The following is a 15726-nucleotide window of genomic DNA, read 5'->3' on the forward strand; positions in this document are numbered from 1 at the left end:
TCTATTTTGTTTATAATGTTATTAAGCTATTCTAATTATTTATTTTAATTTTCTTGTATTCAAGCTTTGGCTGAAAAGCGTAAAAATAAATGGTAACACATTATTTTTCTTTTAAAAAATCTGCCTTTCCTATTTACATAAATGTACAAGGTGGCTTTATTTAAAATTGTATGTATATAATCAGTACCAAGGGCAGTATCCAATCTTGCTCGTGTGCCTTGGCTAGCTCTTTTGTATGCATGAGACCTTCCACTAGCACAACAAGAACAAGTGCTTCCAAAAGCACACCCAGAAACAAGTGGAAATCCTTGCTTCCGGAATGGGATAGCTCAGTGTTGCTCTCTTCTGTGAGCTCCGATGACCTTACCTTTTCTGGAAACAAGTGTTTCCGCTCTTTCTGGTTGCCTTACAAAGTACTAGCTACCCGTTGCACTAGCGGTGGTTCCTGTTAGCACATGGGCAGCGTTGGAATAGGGATGTAAGAACCCTACAACATCTGATCCGGGGTGGGTCTGCAGGGGGGAAATCCAGGCCACTTGGGCCCCCACAGATTTCTCTGGAGCTTCACCACATCTGTTGGAGTTCGTGGGGTGCCTCTCCTCCATTCCAAATGGCGCGACAAACTAATGGCGGCCACCATTAGCCAATCGCAGGAAAATTACAGCCGTAAATTGTAAAGTTTACGGCATTTGTGGCTGTAAAGCATTTCCTTCTATGTAAATGGCTGCAATTTACATAGAAGGAAATGCTTTACAGTGCAAATGCCATCAACGATGCAATTTACGGCCATAATTTTCTTGTGATTGGCTAACGGTGGCTATCATTAGCTTATCGTGCCATTTAGAATGGAGGAGAGCTGCCCTGCAGGAAATCCAGCAGACCTGGAGGTGAGTGGATCCTTGAAAATCCAGCCTTGTTTGAGTCCACAGCGGATTTCTTCACCATCCATAGTTGGATACTGCCCTGAATAAATAAAATACCAAGGTAAATCATTCACAAACGAAGACCAAAAGGCAACTGTTTTAGAGCAGAGAAAATGTAAAGCCATAATTACTCCCCACCCCATCACTCCTACAACCACCAACAAAGGTCCTAGTAAATAGGACCTTTTTTAATGTAACACCAGGACTACAGCAAAGGAAGTGCCTTGTGAATACCCACGGGGAGGGTGTTCCATAAACAGGGCTCCCCATGGAAAAAGACCCACCTAACATCTGAAGGAGGAGGCACTTGGAGAAGAGTTTCTGAAGATGACCTTAACAAACAGGCAGGTTCATACAGCCAAAGATGATCCTTCAGTTACTTTGGCTCTGGGCCCTTTAGGGGTTTATAGGTCAAAACCAGCACCTTAAACTGTTCCCAGAATAGAGCCGGAATCCAGTGCAGTTTCAAAATTTGAGATCTTTCTGATGAGCACCTGTCAATTCCCTAGTTAATGTATTCTGAGCTAGTTGTAATTTCCAAACACTTTTCATAGCCAGCTACCATGTAAAGTGCACTGCAGTCACTTAGACCAGATTATATCAGATGGGTCTTATGGCACTGAAATAGCGGGTTCTTGTTTGCCCAGGGTTACCGGGGTCCTGGAACTAAGCTTCAGAATATATTTTCATGAACAACAAAGGAGCTGGCCTGTATATATCAGGTCTGCTAACCAGATATATAGAATTAAATACCCTTCATTTGATCTTTTCTGCATTAGGATGAAACAAGTCAAGGAGGCATTGCTGTAAGGAATCCCACTATCCTGGAGCTTTTATTCCAACTGTTAAAAGCACAGATTACATTTGCAAGCTTTCAGCGCTTAAAAGTTGTATATGGCAGCGTTGCTTTGAGTGACGTTTCCAGGAGTGACTGAATTTGAGTGAGGTGTGTTAAATCTCAAGCTACCTAGTCACATTGTACAGCTGCTTTCAGCTCCACTCTGACGCGCACACACACATACAGTACATACACCCTGTTTCCCATCTCGACATTTCTCTACTGGCTCCCAAATATTGCAAGTAGCATTATATGTGACTCGCAGCACCGTAAAAACTTTCCACGGATTACTGGCTCATCAAGTTGGGGTTGCCTATTGTGACAGTGTGTGTGTGTGTGTGTGTGTGTGTGTGTGAGAGAGAGAGAGAGAGAGAGAGAGAGAAGTAGAGTAGAAAAGGGCAGAACTTGTTTGAGTAAATGTCATATTTATAATCCCTTAAGCACTTAAAAAGTAAGGCACTATATTTATCATTTATTTATTATTGCATTTATATCCTGCTTTTTTTCCTTCAAGGAACTCAAGGCAGCATACATAATCCTCTTTTTAAATAAAAATTCTCACAACAACAACCTTGTAAGGTAGGTTGGGCTGAGAATCTGTTACTGGCCCAAAGTCACCCAGTGGGTTTCCATGGCCGAGTGGGGACTAGAACCTGAATCTCCCATCTCCCAGTCCAACACACTAGCCACCACACTATATGATATACAATATAAGATTAGCTATGACAAAACTCTATCCTCAGGCTTACTGTTTAGATCAGGGCTGGGGTAGGTTGGGGCCGTCCAGATATTTTGACCTACAATTCCCAACTCCCAGCATCCCTCACTGTTGGCTACGCTGGCTAGGGCTGAAGGATGTGCCAAAACATCTGGAGAACCACAACTGTCCCACCCCTGGTTTAGGAAAGGATAGGAAATGCAAAGGGACTGGGGGAAGGAAAATTGTGTTCAAGTCTTCCTTTTTCATTTGGATGTTTATAAACCACTGTTCATCAAAAGGCCATCAGGATTTCTAAAACTTGGATTTTGTGTTGAATTTGGGATTCGGCAGTACTTCAATCCACGCTGCAGAAGATAATCTACAGGGGAAAACCCCATATTCTTGGACATACCAAACAATGATGTGGACTCAGAATTTCTTAAGCAGAGTATTCTTCTCTCATAACTGTTCTATCCAGCACAGCTTTGGGAATCTATAGCTTTTCATCGTATAGTCTGAGCCAATAAGAGGTCACCCTGAGGGTGACACTTGACTTAGGCCATGTGGCAGTTGCTAGAGCTGAAATTCTCATGTGAAATCTACCCTGCCCTAGGGTGGGTGAGTGGGGATGAGTAGGTTTTAAAGAGTAATAATCAGTTTTCCAACCAGCACCACGCTGCTGGGCCTGAGAGCAGCCATTTTAATTTTTCACAATGCCTGCCATGTGGAACCTGCCCTGACTAGATGTAATAAAAGGCATGGGGCAGCTGCCCCAAATGGCAAGCCTATATCACGTTCCCTCTTCTCACCCCATGGAGCATAGTAATGAAAATGCGTGATGTGATGGTCCATCATCTCATGCATTTCTCCTTCTCCACCTAGCAGCCGACAATGAAATGAGTGGGAAAAGACACTGAGTGTTGATGTCGCGTTACATGTCTCTGTGAGGTGTAGCAATGGAGTGGGGGAGGGAGTCAATATGGGGTTGCCATTTTTGGTGGCCGAACTCTTGTCATTTGCCATGCCTTGTCCCATCCTTAGATTACCGAAAAAGATGATTTGGGTGATTTTGTACTGTACGGATTTAATAGCAGTGCAGTCATTCATTAGTAAAATGATAGGCAGGTGGCAAACCGCCAGTAAAAACGTGGAGTGCTTGTCCACTTGAAAGGCTCTCAGTTTCAAACCGGGGTGATTCTAAGTTGGAGAACGAGGCTTTGAGCCTCACAAAGAAGAGGTTGTTTTTAGGCTTGACATGAGGACAGCGAGGTCAATGGAAGAGGGATGAAGTTGGCCCCCGTGTCATGCCTTTTCCTCCCCTCCACCAATTTGAGAGCTTCTAAACATTCTATAGAAGAAGTAAGCTAGACTTCCCCAGCCTCGGCCTGATCTACACATGACATTTATCCCGGGTTGATCATAGAATCATAGAATAGCAGAGTTGGAAGGGGCCTACAAGGCTATCTAGTCCAACCCCCTGCTCAATGCAGGAATCCACCCTAAAGCATCCCTGACAGATGGTTGTCCAGCTGCCTCTTGAAGGCCTCTAGTGTGGGAGAGCCCATAACCTCCCTAGGTAACTGATTCCACCGTCGTACTGCTCTAACAGTCAGGAAGTTTTTCCTGATGTCCAGCTGGAATCTGGCTTCCTTTAACTTGAGCCCGTTATTCCGTGTCCTGCACTCTGGGAGGATCGAGAAGAGATCCTGGCCCTCCTCTGTGTGACAACCTTTTAAGTATTTGAAGAGTGCTATCATGTCTCCCCTCAATCTTCTCTTCTCCAGGCTAAACATGCCCAGTTCTTTCAGTCTCTCTTCATAGGGCTTTGTTCCTAGACCCCTGATCATCCTGGTTGCCCTCTTCTGAACACGCTCCAGCTTGTCTGCATCCTTCTTGAATTGTGGAGGCCAGAACTGGACACAATACTCTAGATGAGGCCTAACCAGGGCCGAATAGAGAGGAACCAGTACCTCACGTGATTTGGAAGCTATACTTCTATTAATGCAGCCCAAAATAGCATTTGCCTTTCTTGCAGCCATATTGCACTGTTGGCTCATATTCAGCTTGCGATCTACAACAATTCCAAGATCCTTCTCGTTTGTAGTATTGCTGAGCCAAGTGTCCCCCATCTTGTAACTGTGCATTTGGTTTCTATTTCCTAAATGTAGAACTTGGCATTTATCCCTATTAAATTTCATTCTGTTGTTTTCAGCCCAGCACTCCAGCCTATCAAGACCACTTTGAAGTTTGTTTCTGTCTTCCAGGGTATTAGCTATCCCACCCAATTTGGTGTCATCTGCAAATTTGATCAGCGTTCCCTGCACCTCCTCGTCCAAATCATTAATAAAAATGTTGAAGAGCACTGGGCCCAGGACTGAGCCCTACGGCACCCCACTCGTTGTCTCTCCCCAGTTTGAGAAGGTTCCATTGATAAGTACTCTTTGAGTCTGATTCTGTAGCCAACTGTGAATCCACCTAATAGTTTTTCCATCTAGCCCACTTTTAGCTAGTTTGTTAATCAGAATGTCATGTGGTACTTTGTCAAAAGCTTTGCTGAAGTCAAGATATATGACGTCCACAGCATTCCCACAGTCCACAAGGGAGGTTATCCTATCAAAAAATGAGATCAAATTAGTCTGACAGGATTTGTTCCTGACAAATCCATGTTGGCTTCTAGTAATCACTGCATTGATTTCAAGGTGTTTACAGATTGACTTCTTTATAATCTGCTCCAGAATTTTCCCAGGGATGGATGTCAGACTGACTGGTCTGTAGTTCCCAGGTTCCTCCTTTTTGCCCTTTTTGAAGATAGGGACAACGTTAGCCCTCCTCCAGTCGTCCGGCACCTCACCCGTCTTCCATGATTTTGCAAAGATAATAGACAAAGGTTCTGAGAGTTCTTCTGCTAGCTCCTTCATTACTCTAGGATGCAGTTCATCGGGCCCTGGAGATTTAAACTCATTCAAGGAAATTAGGTGTTCTTTGACCATTTGTTTATCAATCTCAAAGTGCAATCCTGCCCCCTCAACTTCTGCTTCACTTTTTCCAGGGGGGTCATAGACCCGCTTTTGGGAGAAGACCGAGGCAAAGTAGGAATTGAGCACTTCAGCCTTTTCTTTGTCGTCTGTTATCAATTTGCCATCCTCGTTAAGCTGTTGAACCACCATTTCTTTCCTCTGCCTTTTACTACTCACGTATCTGAAGAAAGCCTTTTTATTGCTTTTAGCGTCCCTCGCTAATCTCAGCTCATTCTGAGCTTTAGCCTTCCTGACGCCATTTCGGCACTTCTGCGCCACTTGTCTGTACTCTTCTTTTGTAGCCTGGCCTTCCTTCCACTTCCTATATGTATCCCTTTTTGTTTTCAGGTCATCTCTAAGCTTTTTGTGGAGCCACATTGGTTTCCTCTGTTGTCTTCTATCTTTTCTCCTTGTTGGAATTGTTTGTAACTGTGTCTTTAAAATTTCATTTTTAAATACTCCCACCCATCCTGCACTCCTTTTCTCATTAGGCTCCCTTGCTGTTCATGAGGTTGTCCCTGGGAACGAACACTCAGTTCTCACAGGATAGCTGGGACTGCTTTTTCCCTGTTTCCCCCCGCTGTCTCAGGACCATCCTGAGCTCTGCGGGCGGTGTGGTTCTCCCTCCCGGGATCCTACCTCTTCCCCACAAGTAGTGGGGCTCAGGAAACAGGCAAGGAGCTGTGCAGGGGGAGTCTCTGGCCTTCAGGGGGGAGGGGGAGAGCATTTTAGACATCTTTGGGATGGCACTTGTTCCTTTGTGCAGGATTGCATCTGTGCAATTGTGCAAATGTCTCCTCATCTAAAATAAAAATGGCGCCCCGGAATGTCCCTCTTTACTTCCAGGAGAACTTGCTGGCATGTGGCCCCTGAGGGACGATCTCGGAAGTGGAAAACACCGTGATCTTCCCTCCCCACTCCCCAAAGGGCTGCAGGTGTAGATGAGCCCCTGGTATCTTCCAGATGTTTTTGATTTCAACTCCCATCAGCCAGCAAGGTCAGTTCTCAGGAGTGATTGGAGTGTTGTCCAAAACATCTAGAGGGCAGCAAGTTGGGGAAGGCTGAAGTAAGGAACTTCTCTTTTAGAAACAGGCACTTTCAGCATGTTTGCAAAGGCACATGACTTTGCAGGATGCAGGAAAAGCAGCCAGATCTACCCTCTCCACCACTAAGGCTTTAATACAACCTCTGGGGTTGAAGGCAGGGATAGGTTTGTCAGGAAGGGCCTTGTCCTTGGCAAGATAGATACACAGTATGGCAGTCCAGACATAAGCTTCTCACAATTTTATGGGCCTGACCCCTTCATGGAAGCTGCTCCTGCTTCTAGTTGTGCAACTCCCAGTAGCCCCTGCCAGCATGGCCATTGGTCAGGAATGTAGTCCAAAATATCTGGAGATCTACTTTCCGCTCATCCCTGTGCTGAAGCACATAATACAGAATAAGTCCCAGGATGTTGTGTTGGTCCTTTAAAAAGGACCAGACGACATTCCTGGAGAATAGCTTTATTTGTGGCTGTTGGACATGATGGTTAAGGTAGAACCTCCCTGTACCGATGCAGTATACCTCTGGATACCAGATGCTGGTAACAAATGAAAAGGCTGGCACCTCCATGGCTTGGTTGTGATCATTTAGAGGCATCTAGCTGGATGAGACAGGCTTTGGTCTGAAAACAGCAAAACAATTCTTACTTCCTTAAAAGGCAGGGAAATTTTAATTTAATTTATTTAAAACATTTCTTGGCCGCCTTTCAGGGCAGAAGCAATAAAATATATAGAAAAGGTTAAAATATTAAAAGCGATAAAACATAAACACGGTAAAATAGCTACAAAACAACAATAACAATAAAACAACAATAAAACCAGCAATAACAGCAACAATTGCAGTCATATCAAGAGAAGGTCATGGTAAAATAATACGTTTTAAGGCCTTCTTAAAAGCCTGCAATGTCGGAGCATGGTGGACTAACGATGGCAACTCGTTCCAAAGGTGTGGGGCCATTGCAGAGAAGCCCCTCTCAAGAAACTGTGTTGTTCTTCTAATCCCAGAGAAGGGCGACAACGTAGATCAGGGGTGGGCAGAAGGCAGATCTCCACATGTTTTGGACTTTAATTTGCAGAAGCCCCTGCCAGCATGGACAGTGGTCAGGAATGCTGGGAGTGGGTCCAAAACATCTGGAGATCAACTTTATGCCCATCCCTGATGTAGATCAATGTACACCAGTCTTGCCCAACCTGATATCCTCCAGATGTGTTGGACCACAGCCCCCATCATCCAGCTATTAACATGGGCTTGCTGTTTTACAGCAGCGGAACCTGTGTCGTTTACCATGCCTCGTCCTATCCTTTGATCACCAAAGAAGATGATTTGGGCGCATTCATGGCCAGTTTTTATTTGCTGGATTTAATAGCTGAGTCAAAATGGAACACAGGTGCCAAACAACCAACAAAAATGTGGAGTGCTTGTCTACTCGCAAGGTGGCCGTTCACTGTGCTCTTTTAAAACAAGTTGGACTAACCAATGGAAGCCTCTTTATCTACATGGCTGGGGATGATGGGAGTTGCGTTCCCACACATCTGGAGAGCACCAGCCTGGGGAAGGCTGATGTAGATAAGCAGACTGCTGTTTCTTAGTCCAACTTGTTTTAAAAGAGCACAGTGAACGGCCACCTTTCGAGAACTCTTCTTTGGGTAGAGAAAAGTCAAATAGTTCCCATAAGAAAAAGAGCTGTACGAAGCCCTTAATCTTTCTGAGAAGGACTGAACTTCAAATGCACATTGTTTAATTCTTTCTACACCTGCCATTTCTGCCACCAAGAGGCTGCTTTTCCAGGAATGCTTCCGGGGGGGGGGGGGGGAACAGCTATGGCCAGTTTGGATTTGGTAAACAGCAGGCAGGGAAAGGGTTAACCCCACCCCCAGTTGCTTTTCCATAAACAAAGCAGCTGCCTGGCTCAAAAAATACACATGCATTGGCTTGTAAAGTCTACTTTGGCCCTAAAACAGCTTTTGCCGAAGGAGTTATTTCACAAAGCTGGCCAGTAGGTGGCAGCCATTAACTGATTTCTGTGGTCAGATTGGGGGCGAGCGTTTTCCCTATGTTGCATGAGTTCACACTAGATATAGAAGAGCTTTGTTGTAATTAACTCTGTTCACCTGCTCTTTCGGCAATGCAAGTTGCTGAGTATTCTAGTATTACCATGTATTGGGCTGTTCCCTTCGTTCTTAGGACAGGTTACTTTGTAACGTTTAAGCTGAAGTCAGTGACTATATTGGTATTTGCAGAAGATCTCTGGATGTAGCGCAAGCGAAAACAAAATGCTTGTTGCCCATGCAAAAGTCAGCTTGTTTATTTGTTTATTTATTCCAGAAGAGTAGAATAGAAATGATTAATTCCCAAATCCTTCCAAATAAGAATAAGAATAAGTGTTATTTCTGCAAAAGATCTGTACAATAATCTAAAATAAAAGCAGTAAACTGTGCTCTCAGCTTTACCAACTGAGAGGAGAACTACATGTTATAAGAAATGCTCCTGCCAAAAATGGCATTAAAATTCCACCTCTGAATAGTGCAACATATTCAGTGCCCAGTGCCATTAGGTTGAGTGTTTCCTTGTCCTTTGCAGCAGAAGCTAAGATGAGGAACAGGAAGCATGGAGGCTGGAACTCAACACGGGGCTGCCATTTTCAACAGCAGCGCCTGGTTCTGCCATAAGTAATGAAATGTACAAAAGAGAGGGCTAAAAGAGCAGAGAAAGAAAAGTAAAGGAAGAGGCGAGACAGTAGTCTCAGTTACCTTTGTTAGCTAAAGAAAGTATAACTAGCTGAAGCTAAAGCTGTGAGCTACGTGCTTGACAAAAGGTGATGATGATGATGTAGCATTTTAGAGCACATCTTTTGTATGCAAAAGATCTTGGTTTCAGTGCCCAGCATCTTCAGTTAGGGCTGTGAAAGACACTCTGTCTGAAAACCTGGACAGCTGCTGCCAGTCAGTGTAGGTAAAGCTGATGGTATATAGCAGCTTCCTAAATGGCAAGGTAGCTCACCAATGGAATCAGCTACCTAGGGAGGTTGTGGGCTGTCCCACACTAGAGGCATTCAAGAGGCAGCTGGACAACCATCTGTCAGGGATGCTTTAGGGTGGATTCCTGCATTGAGCAGGGGGTTGGACTCGATGGCCTTGTAGGCCCCTTCCAACTCTGCTATTCTATGATTCTATATGAGAATTTCTAGCACATCACTAGCTCCAAACTGCTTCCAGAAGTGCAGCTGCAAGCTTGCCCTCCTATGAGGCAGGGTGAATTCCCCACCTCAGATTGGGAGAGGTAGCAGATTGGCTTCCCTCCGACTGGGAGGGGCCCATCACCACTGCCTGGTGCCACCACACAGGCCAGCGTCTCACTCTGGGGACTCCTCAGAGAGAGGCAGTAGGGCAGGGGAGCACTTCAGAGAGCCATGCTAGCCACTTTCCCATGGTGGCACAGGTGGTCTCCATGGCCACCTCACCCATGGTGCCTCACTCTGAGGAAGGACCCCTCAGAATGAGGGTTTAAGGGAGGAGGAGGAGGAGGAAGTGGTGTAGGGGGCTACGTGTGTCCTCCCCATTTAAGGCGGTGGGACATCATCCCTGGGTAGCTGTTTTAGTCTGCTGCAACACAAACAATGGAGAGAGTCGTAGCACCTTAAAGACCAACATGTTCATTAGGACATTGGGTTGTCCTTCCTCCCTCCCCTCCCTCAACCTTGCGTATATGTACCTATAATTCAGGATAACACTTCATGCATCTGATGCAGTCCCTGAAAGCTTATGCCATAGTAAACTTGTTAGTCTTTAAGTTGCCACAAAACTCCTTGTTGTTCAAATAACTTGCCAATCATTTATTTTTAAAATGTTTTTGAAAATATTTAAATATTTTCAACCACAATATTTTTGTTGCTTTTTAATAATAATAATAATAATAATTTAAGCGTATCTAAGCTGCTGGTGTTTGGATAAAAGGGCAAAGTTGTCCTGAACTCCTGATGTGAACGTTTCACTTCTGTTTAAACATCCCTTTGCTCCCAGTGTCCCCTGGGAATCCTTATCACATATTTGTGCTAAAAAAACATTAACCACCTGCCCTGTGCTTTGTAATATCAGCAACCGATCTTTTTATCTCTCGGTTAATGTGCCTTGGTATTTTGAAAGGGGGAGGAGGGTGGTGTGCAGTGGGGTGGGGGGGAAGCAGAGGGAGAGCGGAGGGAAAATTTCCAGTAACAGATTCGATTTTCAGGGACAGAACATTTTGAGCAAATGCCAAGCTAGCAGGGGGGCCATTATTTTGCTCTATAAATAAGTTTGAAAAAAGAAACAAAAACACACACACAAACCTTTTAAATCAACATGTTTTGGTCTAATTGAGGGGAAAGCAAGAAAGATAAATTTTGAAATGCAAATGATCACCTTCTGTTATTGACATACTTTTTTTCCCCCTTGCCAACTTTTATGATCTTGGATTTTGAAGAATCATTGCCAGTGAAACAAGGCAAAAGGCATAAGCTGCTATTGTTAGCAGATGAGCAATGAGTAGTTTAACTGCTATTTTAAGGTGGGGGAGGCTAGCCATTCCTTGTCTTTGTGACAGGGAGGAATGATAGGTGGATGAAGAATATCTAGAATCTGCACTGATCAACTGTATTTAATTCATTCCTGGATAGGATTCTACTTTCAGCATTATTAACAAATCATACGTACATATAGGGCCTGTTCAGGCAACACACTATAGTTAGGCCGCTAACACTTTTGCAGCAAATGGTTAGTGAGTGTATTTAAACTGTTTTATAGTGTATTTAAACAGTGTATATAGCCACCATGGTTAGGAATGGTTTACATGACATGTTGTCCCTATTCAGATGACACACTAAGCCACAGTGGTTAAGCATTTTGAGCTAAATATTTTTGGCTTAGTGTGTCATGTGAACCATGACTTAGCGTGTTGTGTGAACCATTCCTAACCATGGTGGCTACATAACCATGGTTTAAACACGCTCCCTAACCACTTACTGCAAAAGAGTTAGTGGCTTAACCATGGCTTAGTGTGTTGTCTGAACAGGCCTGCTAAGTCAGAGTTTGCATGACACGTTAATTTATAATGTTTAGCTCAAAATGCTTAACCACCGTGGCTTAGCGTGTTGTCTGAACAGGGTCATAAAGTTGCTGTAGGCAGTCATGGCAGTGGTCCATCTAGTGCTGTACTGTCCACTCTGCTTGGCAGCATCTCTCTAAGATTCCGGGCAATGGCCTTTCCAATTGTCTGCTACCTGGCCCTTTAATTGGAGATAACGGGGATTAAATCTGGGACCCTCTGCATGCAAAACTTCTGCTTTACTGCTTAGCTATGATTCTTCCCCATATCTCTTATATCTGATAGGCAACCTGGGGCCCTCCAGGTCTTTTGTACTACAGTGCCCACAATCCTGGACCATTGGCCATGCTGGCTGGGGCTGATGGGAGTTGTAGTCCAAAACATCTGGTTTTCACTGGATTGCCTTCCCCTGTCCTATGTATCATCAGCATCTCCAGCTTTAGCTGAGACTTCTTTTCTGCACTTGCCAGTTAGCTGGAGAAAAGTGCACCTGATTGTATGGAAATATGTTTTTATCTCGCTGCTAAATACCCGCTGCCTGTCTCTATAGATCAAGAATGATGGGATATGGCTCCCAGGGCAGAGGGCATGCTTTCCAGGGGAAGGTTGAGCATTGATGACCCATGTGTTTATGGATCAACCCATCTGAGCAGCTTAGATCTCTTTTGTCCTTGACTGGTGATGCTTTTGAAAGCTCTTGAAGAACGCTGTTCCTCTGAAGTATTTTAGGGCTTGTTGCTGCTGAGCAACAAACCATCATTGTGCCCTGTGTTGTTAACACAAGTGATTTCAGCTAGCATATTTTGACATTTCAGAGAAAAAGGAACAGGAGAAAAATGGGAATTTATTTGCATAGGCTGTTCCAAGAAACATTGGGTTCTGTTAAAGGCGGGAGGGGGGGCAAGCCGGCAGGAGGAAATATTGAGCTTCAGTCCAGAGACCCAAGGGCACGTGGAGCTTCAGTGAAGGGAGTAGCTCTGGGTGTACAGAAATGAACTGACAGGTAGGGAAGCTTCAGGTGAGCGTTGGAGCCTCACAAATGTTGGTTTGGATTGCTGACCTTCAATCTACCTATTCCCACACTGGGCTCATGTTGGATGATCAAATGAATGTAAGCACTTTATTTTTAAAATAGTATCGACAGACGTATCCAACAAATCACTTGCTTTACCAAAGCATCAGGAACAAAGTCCAGTCTACATTTACCAATGAAGCTATAATTCTCAAAATTGTCACTTGCATTAGGCTGCAAGATCTGAGTGTCGCTCTTCTACATAACTGGAAGTGGCAGAAAGGGCAGGCTGGGAGTGAATGTTTATCATCTTTGATAACACTGTACTACACCACTTTGTCCTTTTTTATATTGCCAGAAAGCTTTAGAGGAAGTTTTCAAATCTATCTTCTGGTAGCTAACAGGAAGAAAAAGAAAGATCCCTTCTGTTGCTGTTAATCTTTGTCTTAGAGCACATGGATATTTCCTTTTTCCTTTTACAAAGCAGAACATAGATGCTGGTATGCTTTTAAATGTAATGCTTCCTATATTTCAGGCTTTCACTGACATTGTCAGAAGTGCCTTGCTTCTTTTTTAAAAACTCAAAATAAAAGGACTGCCAGATGTACAAACCAAGTGTTGCTGTAAACCTTTCAGTGGTTAGTGTTGTGACTTAAAAAGAAGTTGTAGAAGTGTTTGTCCAGAGGAGCTTGAAGATGTGCAGATTGTTGAAAACAAAGTCCACAGAGGAATTGGGATCAGGAGAATTCCTGGCACAGCATGCCGTGATGTCAGGATGGGGTAAGGTGCTAATCAGTCCAAAATCATGGCCGAGGAAGAGCTCCAGGTTGGCAGTTCATGGGTCAAGGATAGCAAGCAAGGGATCTGGAATGGACAATAACAAAATTAGGGCAGGAGGCAAAGAAGAGATGAGCGTAGAAGCAGGATCTGTAAAGGCCTGTTGCGCAGAGTATATCCACTCTGGTTTATATCCAATCTGGTTCTCATGAGAAAAAGATCTAGTGAATTGACAGTCATCTAGAACGGGTGAGGAATGAGTGCCCTTCCAGACGTTGTTGGATTATAGGTCCCATTGTCCCTGACTGTTTGTCATACTGGCTGGGACTGATGGGTGTTGGAGTGCCACATTTTTTTCATGTGCAGTTATTTCAGAGTTCAATCCCTGGCTTGTTCTAAAAACAGGATTGGAAAGGCATAAACCTCAGAAATTATTAGCTAGGAGAGACAGTCTTATTTTTGATAGAGCATTGGTCTGAGTTGGTACATTCTCTCTGACTGTGTGTGTGTGTGTGTGTGTGTGTGTGTGCGCGCACACACACACGTTTGTGTGCCTGTGTTCACACATGTATATATACCTATTGGTCAATGAAGCACTGTTGTACAAGGTAAATGAGCAACTAGCTGTGCATGGGGGATGCCACATCAGTGTACTTGAAATAACACACGATATAAATGCCAGTGTGAAATCCATTGTGGTGCAGTGGTTAGAGTGTTAGACTGGGATTTGGGAGACCCGGGTTCAGGTCCCCACTCAACCATGAAGGCTATCAATGGCTACTAGCCCTGATGGTTGCGTGCTATCTCCAGTATTCGAGGCAGTAAGCCTGTGTGCACCAGTTTCTGGGGAACATGGATGAGAGGGTGCTGTTGCATCATGTCCTGCTTTGTTGGTCCCTGGTCGACAGCTGGTTGGCCACTGTGTGAACAGAGTGCTGGACTAGATGGACCCTTGGTCTGATCCAGCATGCCACTTCTTATGTTCTTAAGCCCACGGGGTGACTTTGATCCAGTCACTGATTCTTAGCCTAACCTACCTCACAGGGCTGTTGGGAGGAGGAAGATCATAGAATCATAGAATAGCAGAGTTGGAAGGGGCCTACAAGGCCATCGAGTCCAACCCCCTGCTCAATGCAGGAATCCACCTAAAGCATCCCTGACAGATGGTTGTCCAGCTGCCTCTTGAATGCCTCTAGTGTGGGAGAGCCCACAACCTCCCTAGGTAGCTGATTCCATTGTCGCACTGCTCTAACAGTCAGGAAGTTTTTCCTGATGTCCAGCCGGAATCTGGCTTCCTTTAACTTGAGCCCGTTATTCCGTGTCCTGCACTCTGGGAGGATCGAGAAGAGATCCTGGCCCTCCTCTGTGTGACAACCTTTTAAGTATTTGAAGACTGCTATCATGTCTCCCCTCAATCTTCTCTTCTCCAGGCTAAACATGCCCAGTTCTTTCAGTCTCTCTTCATAGGGCTTTGTTTCTAGACCTCTGATCATCCTGGTTGCCCTCTTCTGAACACGCTCCAGCTTGTCTGCGTCCTTCTTGAATTGTGGAGCCCAGAACTGGACGCAATACTCTAGATGAGGCCTAACCAGGGCCGAATAGAGAGGAACCAGTACCTCACGTGATTTGGAAGCTATACTTCTATTAATGCAGCCCAAGATAGCATTTGCCTTTCTTGCAGCCATATCGCACTGTTGGCTCATATTCAGCTTGTGATCTACAACAATTCCAAGATCTTTCTCGTTTGTAGTATTGCTGAGCCAAGTGTCCCCCATCTTGTAACTGTGCATTTGGTTTCTATTCCCTAAATGTAGAACTTGGCATTTATCCCTATTAAATTTCATTCTGTTGTTTTCAGCCCAGCACTCCAGCCTATCAAGATCACTTTGAAGTTTGTTTCTGTCTTCCAGGGTATTAGCTATCCCACCCAATTTTGTGTCATCTGCAAATTTGATCAGCGTTCCCTGCACCTCCTCGTCCAAATCATTAATAAAAATGTTGAAGAGCACTGGGCCCAGGACTGAGCCCTGCGGCACCCCACTCGTTGCCTCTCCCCAGTTTGAGAAGGTTCCATTGATAAGTACTCTTTGAGTCCGATTCTGTAGCCAACTGTGGATCCACCTAATAGTTGTTCCATCTAGCCCACTTTTAGCTAGTTTGTTAATCAGAATGTCATGTGGTACTTTGTCAAAAGCTTTGCTGAAGTCAAGATATATGACGTCCACAGCATTCCCACAGTCCACAAGGGAGGTTATCCTATCAAAAAATGAGATCAAATTAGTCTGACAGGATTTGTTCCTGACAAATCCATGTTGGCTTCTAGTAATCACTGCATTGAT

General features: G+C 44.5%; 1 protein-coding gene across 2 annotated transcripts in view; it reads left to right on the forward strand.

The window, feature by feature from the left end:
* Nucleotides 1-15726, forward strand: part of RPS6KC1 (ribosomal protein S6 kinase C1) — a 116527-nt gene that overhangs the window by 88928 nt on the left and 11873 nt on the right. The window lies entirely within an intron of this gene.

The sequence above is a fragment of the Elgaria multicarinata genome, chromosome 4 (genome assembly GCF_023053635.1).
Source record: "Elgaria multicarinata webbii isolate HBS135686 ecotype San Diego chromosome 4, rElgMul1.1.pri, whole genome shotgun sequence".
NCBI lineage: Eukaryota > Metazoa > Chordata > Lepidosauria > Squamata > Anguidae > Elgaria > Elgaria multicarinata.